The sequence below is a fragment of the Cetorhinus maximus genome, chromosome 20 (assembly GCF_964194155.1).
Source record: "Cetorhinus maximus chromosome 20, sCetMax3.hap1.1, whole genome shotgun sequence".
NCBI lineage: Eukaryota > Metazoa > Chordata > Chondrichthyes > Lamniformes > Cetorhinidae > Cetorhinus > Cetorhinus maximus.
In genome coordinates this window covers 63,261,685-63,274,526 of record NC_135898.1, presented here as the reverse complement: position 1 = coordinate 63,274,526, position 12,842 = coordinate 63,261,685, and the positions used below count along the sequence as shown (strand labels likewise).

Here is a 12,842-nt window from a genome sequence, read left to right as displayed (position 1 = left end):
TCACCACTGTCATGTATATACTCTTATAGAAAAAGAAATGACCATTGCATGTAAACATGTAGCTGTTTCATTTGGCTGCCGAATTCCTCATGCAGCTAAATGCCCCTTTTCAAAGCCAATTCTCTTTATTGTAGTATGGGGAGATTGCTCTCACTTGGGTCACTGCGCCATCTAGCATGATCATTGCGACAGCACCAAACATTCAGTCTGAGTGAAAGCCGGGGGGAGGGAGGGCAAGAGGGGGAGTTTCAATCGGAAAACGAATCATTTTTATAAAGCTGACATTTCACGTAGTTTTAAAAAGACGTTCGTACTTTGCACATGGTTGGCCGGCCAACAACAACTTTTCCCTCCCTTAAAGAAAAACACACCGATTCCCAACAACAGACTGTCCAGGAAGTGACAAGCCTACTTCCCCTTGCAATTTCAGCTGATTAGTAGTAGTGAGTGGACGGCTCCACATCAGGAAGAGAGGGGTTTTCAGAGGGTAGCGGAACAGTGGGGGAGAGGTCGGAGCCGAGGGAAGACTGCGGGTTGTGTGGCGGGGGAAGTACACGGGAGGCTTTGCCAGGTATTTGCTGTTAGAGCGGACGAGGCTGGGGTAGGGAATGGGCTGGGGCAGGTTGACGGTGCCTGTGCCTCCCTGTCCTGGCTCAGAGTGGAGCGGCGGCGTGCGGATATTGTTACAATGTGTAGCGTCCAGCCCCTGATGTTGAGTTTGTGACAGCGCTCAGACAGCCTAGGAGCAGCGTGAACAGCAGCTGAAACCTTTCTACTGGGGTGAACATGCCCTTAGCCTCGCACCACCACGGGGAATTGTGAGAGGGCAAAAGGGAAAAAAAAACGCTCAAAAGAGCTGAAATCCTGATCTGAAGAAATAACGTTGGAGTAAAATATATTTATTATATATATTATATATATATAAACAGATCCAGCACGTCGCATCCTCTTTATCCTGAAAGGATGGATGATCCTGTGGGTATTATTTGCATGTGACTATACAATAGTTTCATATCCAGCCCGTGTCAAAAGTAGTATTTAAATAAATATATCTGAGAACGAGCAAAGGCTCGTCTATATTTTATAATGCCTGAACCTATTGTTCAATAGTTTAACTTTCATTTTTTATTTTTAAGAAATCTTGCTGTGGAGTTTGAAGAAGGGGGGGAAAGTCTTTGATTTGTTGGGTGGAGGTGCCGATGGTATTTTTAGTGGGAGCCTCCGCTTTTCTTGAAGTGTCTGCTTTGGAGGCTGGTCGATTGCTCTCCAGTCCATTCAGTGCAGTTTGCCAGCACACTGCTGAGTTGCACATGGCGAGGGTTCGATACACCGCTCTGCCCTTTAAGGTTGCCATAGGAAAATCGTATTCCCAGCTGTGCGCCAAGTGGTTTGGGAAACGTCAATTATCCCGGGGACTTTTCCTCCCAGTGTTTGTCTCTCGCTGTCAGATTTGCACAGCCACGATTGTATTAAAGGGAAACTCCGAAAAGTTTTATTTTGGTGGTAGTGAGAGGCTTGCGGTCATTGGTGAGACTTAAAAATACATTTTCTTACGCTTTGGAAGCAAGAATAGTGTCTAGCAAGCAGTCATATAGATCATTCCTGTGCCGTCTTAATTCCTTGTCTGGGTGTATATAGATCAGCATTACTTTGCTCTAAAGAATAAGATGGCAGTTAAAGTAATTATAACCACATAGACAATGTTTACGCTTGTGTGGAAAGCTTTTGCAAGCATATAAAATGCAGACTTTGTCGTATTTGCTGATGTTCTGAAAAACTTGGATTTTTTTTAAACAGTTGACTGGGCTACTTGATGTCATGAGACAAAGTACAAATTATGTTCCTTTTAACTGTGTTGACAAATGAAAGCATGACTTGCTGCCAAAATCAGATACTGTAGTATATTCCCCCTGTGCGAGCTATTGCCACAATACGCAACTGTTCCTAGTTGGGAGGATGGAATGTGCAAGGTATTTTGAGGTTTGAGATTGGTGTCACATAGAAAGCTCTGTACAGTAAGCACATTTGGATGCCTTTGTGAAGGCAGCTGCCAGCAATGTATGTATGTAGAGCTGAGACTTTGTAATACATCATGTTGTTTCTGATACCAGTTGTACCCCTCTTTTGTTGTCACTTAGCGCTTACAGTGCATTTGTTAAAGTTCTATTCTCTCGACTGGATTCTCAATGTTTTTAAATCTCTGACATTTTCCAAGCAAAGCATTGTGCCATAATGGCTCATTATGTTAGTTTAGTACTTGCGCCCTATTAGGTTTTGCAGAAAATTTGAAAAAGATTAAAAATGTTTGAATGCTTTAAATTCTTTGAGTTAGCAGATGCAATTGGGTATCTTCCTTCCCAGAGAGGATCCACACTGAAAATGCTGTTTAAAAAGTGTATAATTTTTTTGCAAGTTTATGGAGAGGGGCTGAGGGATGTATAATTAAACAATTAGATCATGAAACTTGTTGTCCAAGGAGGAGTCCTTTACATGTAAGGTACTTTACTCTCCATCAATATTGCCATTTAGATAGATTTGACTTGTATAGCACATTTTGTGTCTTCATGATGTCCCAAGTGCTTTATAGAGAATGGGTTACTTTGGAAGTGGCTTGGAGGGGAACTTCCAGGTGGTGGTGTTCCCATCTATCTGCTGCTCTTGTCCTTCTAGATGACAGTGGTCGTGGGTTTGGAAGATGCTGTCGAAGGAGCCTTGGTGAATTCCTGCAGTCCACCTTGTAGATGGTACACACTGCTGCTACTGTGCGTTGATGGTGGAGGGAGTGAATGTTTGTGGCTGTGGTGCCAATCAAGCGGCTGCTTTGTCCTGGATGGTGTCAAGCTTCTTGAATGTTGTGGGAGCTGCGCTTATCCAGGCAAGTGGGGAGAATTCCATCACACTTTTGACTTGTGCCTTGTAAATGATGGACAGGCTTTGGGGAGTCAGGAGGTGAGTTCTCGTCACACAATTCCTAGCCTTTGACCTGTTCTTGTAGCCACAATATTTATATGGCTTGTCCAGTTCAGTTTCTGGTCAATGGTAACCCCCAGGATGTTGATAGTGGGGGATTCAGTTGTGGTAATGCCATCGAACATCAAGGGGCGATGGTTGGATTCTCCCTTGATGGCCATTGCCTGACACTTGTGTGGCGCGAATGTTACTTGCCACTTGTCAGCCCAAGCCTGGATATTGTCCAGGTCCTGCTGCATTTGGACATGGACTGCTTCAGTATCTGAGGAGTCACGAATGGTGCTGAACATTGTGCAATCATCAGCGAACATCTCCACTTCTGACCTTATGGAAGGTCAGTGATGAAGCAGCTGAAGATGGTTGGGCTGAGGACACTACCCTGAGGAAGTCTTGCAGTGATGTCCTGGAACTGAGATGACTGACCTCCAACAACCACAATCATCTTCCTTTGTGCTAGGTATGACTCCAACCAGTGGAGAGTTTTCCCCCTGACTCCCATTGACTCTAGTTTTGCTAGGGCTCCTTGGTGCCACACACTGTCAAATGCTGTCTTGATGTCAAGGGCAGTTGCTCTCACCTCACCTCTGGAACTCAGCTCTTTTGTCTATATTTGAACCAAGACTGTAATGAGGTCAGAAGCTGAGATGTCCTGGCACAACCCAAACTGAGCATCAGAGAGCAGATTATTGCTAAGCAAGTGCCGCTTGATAGCATTGTTGATGACCCCTTCCATTACTTTACTGATGATGGAGAGTAGACTGATGTGGCGGTAACTGGCTGGGTTGAATTTGTCCTGCTTTTAGTGTACAGGACATGCCTGGGCAATTTTCCACATAGCTGGATAGATGCCAGTGTTGTAGCTGTACTGGAACAACTTGGCTAGGGGCACGGCAAGTTCTGGAGCACAAGTCTTCAGTACTATTGCTGGAATATTGTCAGGGCCCATAGCCTTTGCAGTATCCAGTGCCTTCAGCCATTTCTTGATATCATACGGAGTGAATTGAATTGGCTGAAGACTGGCATCTATGATGCTGGGGACCTCTGGAGGAGGCCAAGATGGATCATCCACTCGGCACTTCTGGCTGAAGATTGTAGCAAATGCTTCAGCCTTATCTTATGCATTGATGTGCTGGGCTCCTCCATCATTGAGGATGGGGATATTTGTGGAGCTTCCTCCTCCAGTGAGTTTTTTAATTGACCACCACCATTCACGACTGGATGTGGCAGGACTGCAGAGCTTAGACCTGTTCTGTAGGTTGTGCGTTTACTTAGCCCTGTCTATCACTTGCTGCTTATGCTGTTTGGCATGCAAGTAGACCTGTTTTATAGCCTCAGCAGGTTGACATCTCATTTTTAGGTAGGCTTGGTGCTGCTCCTGGCATGCCCTCCTGCACTCTTCATTGAACCAGGGTTGATCCCCTGGCTTGATGGTAATGGTAGACTGAGGGATATGCTGGGTCATGAGGTTACAGATTGTGGTTGAGTACAATTCTGCTGCTGCTGATGGCCCACAGCGCCTCATGGATGCCCAGTCTTGAGTTGCTAGATCTGTTCGAAATCTATCCCATTTAGCACGGCGGTAGTGCTACACAACACGATGGAGGGTATCCTCAATGTGAAGGCAGGACTTCGTCTCCACAATGAATGTGCGGTGGTCACTCCTACTGATACTGCCATGGACAGATTCATCTGCGGCAGGCAGGTTAGTGAGAATGAGTTTAAGTATGTTTTTCCCTCTTGTTGGTTCCCTCACCACCTGCCGCAGATCCAGTCTAGCAGCTATGCTTTTTAGGACTTGGCCAGCTCGGTCAGCAGTGGTGCTACCGAGCCACTCTTGGTAATGGACTTTGAAGTCCCCCACCCAGAGTACGTAATGTGCCCTTGCCACTCTCAGTGCTTCCTCCAAGTGGTGTTCCACATGGAGGAACACTGATTCATCAGCTGAGGGAAGGCAGTACGTGGCAATCAGCAGGAGGTTTCCTTGCCCGTTTTTGACCTGATGCGCTGAGACTTCATGGGGTCTGGAGTCGATGTTGAGGACTTCCAGGGAAATTCCTTCCTGACTGTATACCACTGTGCCACCACCTCTGCTGGGTCTGTCCTGCTGGTGGGACAGGACATAGCCAGGGCTGGTGATGGTGGTGTCTGGGACATTATCTGTGAGGTATGATTCCGTGAGGATGATTATGTCAGGCTATTGCTTGACTAGTCTGTGAGACAGCTCTCCCAATGTTGGCACTAGCCCCCAGATGTTAGTAAGGAGGACTTTGCAGGGTCGATGGGGCTGAGATTGCCGTTATCGTTTCCAGTGCCTAGATCAATGCTGGGTAGTCCGTCTCATTTGATTCCTTTTTTTGTGACTTTGTAACGGTTTGTTACAACTGAGTGGCTTGCTGGGCCATTTCATAGGGCATTTAAGAGTCAAGCACATTGCTGTGGGTCTGGAGACCCATGTAGGCCAGACCAGGTAAGGACAGCAGATTTCCTTCCCTAAAGGACATTAGTGAACCAGATGGGTTTTTACAACAATCGACAATGGTTTCATGGTCATCGTTAGACTTTTAATTCCAGATTTTTATTGAATTCAAATTCCACCATTTGCCATGGTGGGGTTCAAACCCAGGTCCCCAGAGCATTACCCTGGGTAATTCAGGTCTTTGGATTACCAGCCCAGCGACAATACCACTACACCATTACCTCCCCAACATGAAACAGACTTGAGCACTGTCAGAATAGCTTTTATCTTGTAATTGATCAGTTGACATTGACAACGTTCACATTTTTCTACAAATGTAATGCATGTTTGCATAACTTTTACATCTATCAAAGTGTAGCCTTGAGGCTCCCTCACTTACTGGAAAATTGCAGAAATGTTGAAAGTTATCTTGAAAGATGCAAATATTTACAAATTAGTAACTTTAAAACAACAAAGAAGTCTCTTTCCTTGCTAAGTAATATAATCAAAATGGCTGTCCTTTACTTTTATAGTATCATCTGGAGGGAACTCAGGAATGAAATGTGCAGCTGTTGGCATTGGGACTATTGTGTGTTCTTTTGGTTGCTGCTAGTGATTTCGTCATGTTTTTCCACACCTTATTTAGTTTACCATTGCCAGTGGCCATTTGAGGTAATCGGTAAAATGGTAATGTAAACAAGCTGGCGCCAGTTTTGTCAGAGGTGATATATGTCACCCACAAAGTGGGCACTAGACCATACCTCTGATAAGTGTGCTGTCACAAAGAAAAACATCTGTATCTACTGCACAGGCATCATGTTTTTGATCAAGATGGCCAAGGAGCTGGCTACTTTGGAGAGCTGGCCCAGATACGATGGGCTGAACGGCTTCCTGCTGTGTTGTTGCCATTCTGTGATATGGGCCACTTCTTTTGGTGACCTAATTAATTACTGTCCAAGTCATTGGTAAAGAATTTAGTTCCAGCAAATCAAAAAAAACAACCCTGAATTGTGATTTTTGAATGCATAGGTAGTAATATCTTTGCACACATGTTACTTGCAGCATTTAAATGTTGACCTGGTACTGGACAAACTGCTTTGCAATATTAACAATCCAGATAGCTATAAACCAGAAATATATCGGATGCTATTCCTAGTCTGTGTTGAGACCTTTGATTCCGATTGGAAAGCATTAGGGCACATCACTTGTTTGCAATTCCCTTGGGATAGAAGGAAAATTGGTAGGAGTGCCCACTCCTGACTGATAAACTGTAACCCCTATATGTGGATCTGTATCAGAAAGGAGGAGGATAGGGAAAACAAAAAGAGTAATTTCTATAGCGGTGGTTCTGGTCTTCCAGATAAACTCGCTAATTTTTAAAGTGGAGCTGCAATCTAAGCACAGAAGCATTGACCAAGATGACTGTTCCCAATTGTTGAGAAATATTTTTTTTAAGTGATTGAAGTTCCATGCAACTGGGCAGCAAGGTTTCATTTAAATATACACCATCATCATGTAAAATTATTGGCAAACCTTTCTCAAAGATGGAGGATGTCAGGAAGAGGAGCTGTGCACATTTTACTCTCGTTATTGCTTCACATATGTGTAATGTAATGTGTTTTGGCTTTGATTTACATTTTTCATCTGCAAACACTTTTTAATCATAATAGTTTCCATTTGTGTGTTTTCATGAACCTTACAGTAGCAATTGCTTCAAAAGTGGTTATTTGAAAACTGTGTGTATTGATTCATTGACTTTCTCTGGGGCAAAAAACAATATTGTGCAGGATTGACACATGTTTTGGTCATGTCACACTTACTGTCACTTTGGAATCGCTTGCCTGTCAGTGACAAAGGACGAGCTTGTGGCAGTACCTGTGAACATTGTTTTTAACTTGGAATTTATTTATGAATATTAATAGCAAATTTAAAACATTACTTGAAACACTAGTAGAACTGGATAATATAATTGTACGTAGATTGGATAGGCCTATGTACACCTCTTTGCCTACACAGAGAACTGCTAAAATTTTCTTGTTTATGTGCGAAAATGGGGACTGACGGCAATGTCATCACCATGACATGTTATCATACCTGTTCATTCTTTCTCTGATGATTCCTTGATTATTTTTTTAAAAACCTTTCCTATTCACAAATTTTGAATGTGTTTTTTGATTTTTAGTTTTCATATTTTGTAGGATTTTTTTCCCCTTCCTCCAGATGAAAGCTCGGTTGGCCTTCCATATAACATGCACAAGTGTAAAACGCCTCTTGTAATAACACAAATTATTCCACGATTGGAAGTGATTGCAAGATAGTAATTTAATCCAGGAGTTCAGATGGCATCACAAGCTTATGGGGCAAATTGTGAGTCATTCATTATGGCCATTGAATCAATAGATTAAATTACTGCAGAACTGTAAATGTTTACTTTCAATTTTGTGTTTGATTTTTGCCTTTACAACTCACAGCACACTTTTTTAAGGTGTTAATGATCCTGTAGACATCAATAGCTTTTTTTAAAAAAGAATCAAACTTCCAGTTAATAGCTGAATGAACAACATGACAAGATTTCACATTTTAAGACTTTTACTGTAACAAGCAAACTAGGAGCAACATTGACTAAACATTATTTGTGTAGCAACTTATACTTTAAACTACCTAACAGAACTTTCCCTTTTTACTTTGAACACAGCCAAAACACCCACTTCACAATGTCCCTTAGGTAGACGTTCAATTCTCCTGGAACCAGTCCAAAGTGATTCTTAGCTCCCAAGGATTTATCTCCATTCTTTTCCTTTCCCAGCCTGGTAATTTTTAACCCCCAGACCTGTCTTTCACAGTGAGGGTTTTTCTTGGACATTCTTCCTTTAGCTCAAGCTCAGTGAATCATTCAGCCTTGTTTTAAATCCTCACGAATTTGTTCTTTTCAATTTGAGCATGAGCTCTTATCAATATTCCTGCATGGTGAACTATAGAGATGTTTTGCCTCTAGCTTCTCACTCTCACTCCTAGATCCTTGCAGACTAACTTGTCTGTAAGATTGTGATATTTTGGGAAAGCCTGCAATCTGATCCCTCAATGGCTTCCTAAGAACTCTTTACCTCTCTCAAAGTCCATCTCTATTGGCAATGTGAATCATATAGGCCTTGCATCCAGGTAGAAATACTGATTAACTATTCTTTAGAGTTAGTGTCTAAATTGGAAGTAAATTGACAGTTTAAGATATGACCGCTTGCAACCCGACATTGCCAGCACCTTCCTAGGACTTTGGAAACTAGCAGTCACTGTGAACACAGATGCTGTTGCCAAACATTGTCTCCAAATGTGAGCATTTTATACCTTCTTTCCAGCAAAACAATCTGGGCCGCCATTTAATCTTTAACAGCTACGTCACACAGGCCTGTTGTCAGGCAGACTTTAGAACAGGTCATATGACCCTCTTCATTTTGCTTTAAGACCCAGTCCCAAAACATAACAATCTTAAACCTCATATTTGCAACAAGTGTGCATTGGTCACAAAGAAGGATTATCTATTTGAAATGCAATTAGTATTGAGAAATAATAAGTAGTTGACTTGAAACAATGTACTTACAAGCTTTTCTATAGTGAAGTTGGTGTGAAGTAAAATTTCCATTTCCTGTGCAATGAGATGGAGCAGAGGTGACAGCCGTGTTTATTATGAGGATCTGTGGTTGATTACAGTTGTAATTTGAGATTTGCTATTTCATGGGATCTGTGTCTTTATGTTACAATAACATGGCTTGCCAATCATCAGATCTGAGCAAATCTACCAGTTAGAATCTTTCTTTAGACCCATGTGGCCTCTGGTGAAAACATTTAGCATGGCATTGAGGCAAATGAACAATGGAGCAATAATAATAGACCTTTACTCTCATATAAAGCTGTTTTCCTCATGAAAAAACATTCAGGATGAATTGCTTTATAACAAAATCACACAAAGTAAAGGGGCCACTTTTTATAGGGGCCGATAGTGCCATTTTTAGGGATTTTTAATGCGCTCCTATGTAAAGGGTGAGTGCCAGCCATTACAAATTGTCTCACAAGACCCATTGTCCTCTTTATACATGGTGGAGAGAGCATTGGCATCGCTAGTATGATGCCATTGAGTTTAGCATCTCATTACTATTAATTTTGGCTTTCAAAAAAATCAAACTAATTATTAAAACCATCCCGTAAGATTTCCTGGTGTACAGATGTAGCAGCTGTAAAACCTAACCAGCTGCCAGCATGGCAGGACTAAAATGGAGTTTTCAGAGCCTTCCTGGGACTGAGTCTGTCCGATACAAGCTGCTTTAAGCATGTTGGTTGAGACAATCAAGCTGAGGAGCAGGTGTACGCAACACTGTACATGAACCCATTACTTGAAACCTCAGAATTACTGAAATAAAGCAGTCATGATGGCTTGCTCCATTTATAGACTGCTCTCTTTCATTTGCAGATTGTGCAAGGCTTTTTCTGGAATCAATGTTAAGTGCTTAAAGAATAATGACTAAAATAATACAAAAAGAAACTGCAAAAGCTTGAAACCTGAATGAAGAACAGAATACTTCAGGTCAGTGTGCAACTGGAAAGAGGAAAGATCGGTTAATGTTTCAGGCGTGAGACCTCTCCACACAATATTAGACATCTGGAAGCGATTTAATCTTTAGAGGTTTTGTTGCCTCTTAATGCATATTACTGAAATAGCTTGCAAGTGTCACCTTATCAAATCCTGGAGATAAGATTATGGCTGTGATTCCCCACGGCATGTATCCTCCTTATGAATTGTCTATATATTATGGATATAAAGTTTTGATGTAGATATCAGCTGTTACTGGCATCTAAATCATTTGAAAACTTTGATATACATTAACCAAAATATTTGCTACTTCTACAATGTGATGTGTAAATAGTCGTTTGGTAGTACAGAACTTGAGTATTGCTGAAAAAGATATTTTATTGCAGCTTTTCATCTTGTACTCGTCAGGACAATCACAAGAGTATCAATGTCAGGGAAGGAACAACTTTATACTGTATGAGAAGAGAGTGCTAATTGGTTGGTAGATATGTTGCCATGGAGAATTCACCAGTTAATGGTGACTGACAGTTAACTGCCAGCATTGTTTGAAATTTAAACCAGGCAACTTGACTCTAGTTAAGGTATTGCGCTGAGGAATGAGCCAGCAATGGCTGTCACTTATTTTGTTTAGCTGAAACAGGCACAATGTGTGTATACGTCCTTTCTGTCTGCAAGGAGCAGGGCTCTGTGTATTAATATGTGGCTTCCAGTATATGCAAATGTGCCACACTGCAAGCTCAACTAATGATCTTAAACTGGTTGTCAACATAATTTTTAGCACATTGAGGATTATTTAGCAAATGTCCAATCGCGGAATCATGTAATGTTGAGCACTGTGTTTTGAGTTTTGCAAGCATGGGATGGTTGGGTATGGTCTGTACCTTGTCTGTTACGAACAGTGGAAGGCACATGCTATTTGATATGTCCTCCAGTCTTTGGGACATACAGTCTACATGCCTAGCATCTCACTGGCACTGAAATTAATATACCGCATTATTCATTTGTGTGATGGGCAGAACGTCTTTTTGGCTTGATGGCAGCATCCTGTTAGTGGAAAAAAAACCACTTGTGTTGCTACTGCATAGTAGCAGTGTGAAACAGCCAACTTCACCTGTTGCTCAAATTTTTGATACCTTGCCCTTCCAGGGTAACCCGAGGTAGACTGGGCATTTTTCAGGGCCAAAAGTGTTGGCCTTAGGCCTGTTCATGAGGTTGCATGATAAACAACGCAAAATGATCTGATCAGAGTAGCCATTAACCTACAGGGTACCGTTGGTGTGCCCTAATTCAGCATCAAGCTTGCATGGTGAGCAAATGGCTTTGGCCCTATTTACAAGGTTGCCGATAAGGCCAGTTTTATCACTCCTGGAACTGTAAGATTCCCAACACATGTATTGACCATTGACTGGGATTTGAATACAAAGTAGGGAGGTTAGTTCAAAGAAGGTTTACCAGACTAATACCTGGAATGGCTGGGTTGCCTTATGAGGAAAGGTTAGACCGACTGGGCTTGTATCCGCTGGAGTTTGGAAGAGTAAGAGGCAACTTGATTGAAATATTATAAAATCCTGAGGGGTCTTGACAGGGTGGATAATGGAGAGGATTTTTCCTCTTGTGGAAGAATCGAGAATTAGGGGTCACTGTTTAAAAATAAGGGCTCACCCATTTAAAACAGATGAGAATTTTTTTCTCTGAGGGTCATGAGTCTTTGGAACTCTCTTCCTGAAAAGGTGGTGGAAGCAGAGTCATTGAATATTTTTAAGGCAGAGGTGGATAGATTCTTGGTAAGCAAGGAGGTGGTAGGTTATCAGGGGTAAGTGGGATGCATATTTCAGGTTCCTATCAGATTAGCCATGATCTTATTAAATGGCGGAACAGGCCCAAGGGGCTGAATGGCCTACTCCTGCTCCTTGTTCATATGGTCAGTGAAGGGAGGCATGCGGTAGACCATGATAGAAAACCCCCGGAACAAGTCAGGAGTGTGATGGAATACTCTCCACTTGCCTGGATGAATGCAGCGCCAACAACACTCAAGAAGCTTGACACCATATAGGCAAAGCAGCCCGCTTGATTGGCACCACATCCACAAACATTCACTTCCTCCATCACTCATGCACAGTGGCAGCAGTGTGTACCATCTGAAAGATGCACTGCAGGAACTCACCAAAGCTTCTTAGACAGCACCTTCCAAACCCACAACTGCTCCCATCTAGAAGGACAAGGGCAGCATAAACATAGGAACACCACCACCTGGAAGTTCCCCTCCAAGCCATTCGCCATCATGACTTGGAAATATATCTCTGTTCCTTCACTGTCACTGGGTCAAAATCCTGGAATTCCCTCCCTAATAGCACTATGGGTGTACCTACACCACATAGACTGCAGTGGTTCAAGAAGGCAGCTCACCACCACCTCCTGAAGGACAATTAGGGATGGGCAATAAATGCTGGCCCAGCCAGTGACTCCCTCATCCCATGAATGAATTTGCCCAACCATTTAGCCAATTTGTGCTGTGCAGAACAAAAACAGAATTACCTGGAAAAACTCAGCAGGTCTGGCAGCATCGGCGGAGAAGAAAAGAGTTGACATTTCGAGTCCTCATGACCCTTCAACAGAACTGAGTAAAATTAGGAGAGGGGTGAAATATAAGCTGGTTTAAGGTGGGGGGAGAGAAGGTGGTGGGGTGTGGGGGGGTGGGGGGTGGGGGAGAAGTTTGGGGGGGGTTGGTTGTAGGGACAAGCAAGCAGTAATAGGAGCAGATAATCAAAAGATGTCACAGACAAAGGAACAAAGCGGTGTTAAAGGTGGTGATATTATCATATTATCTAACAGAAT

General features: G+C 42.6%; 1 protein-coding gene across 1 annotated transcript in view; it reads left to right on the top strand.

The window, feature by feature from the left end:
* Nucleotides 1–735: 735 nt before the first annotated feature.
* fam53b (family with sequence similarity 53 member B) overlaps nucleotides 736–12,842 on the top strand; it is a 124,632-nt gene continuing 112,525 nt past the window's right edge. The window contains exon 1 of the mRNA XM_078564850.1: nucleotides 736–975. The gene's annotated coding sequence lies outside the window, so the exon portion shown is untranslated. The remainder of the gene's footprint in view (nucleotides 976–12,842) is intronic.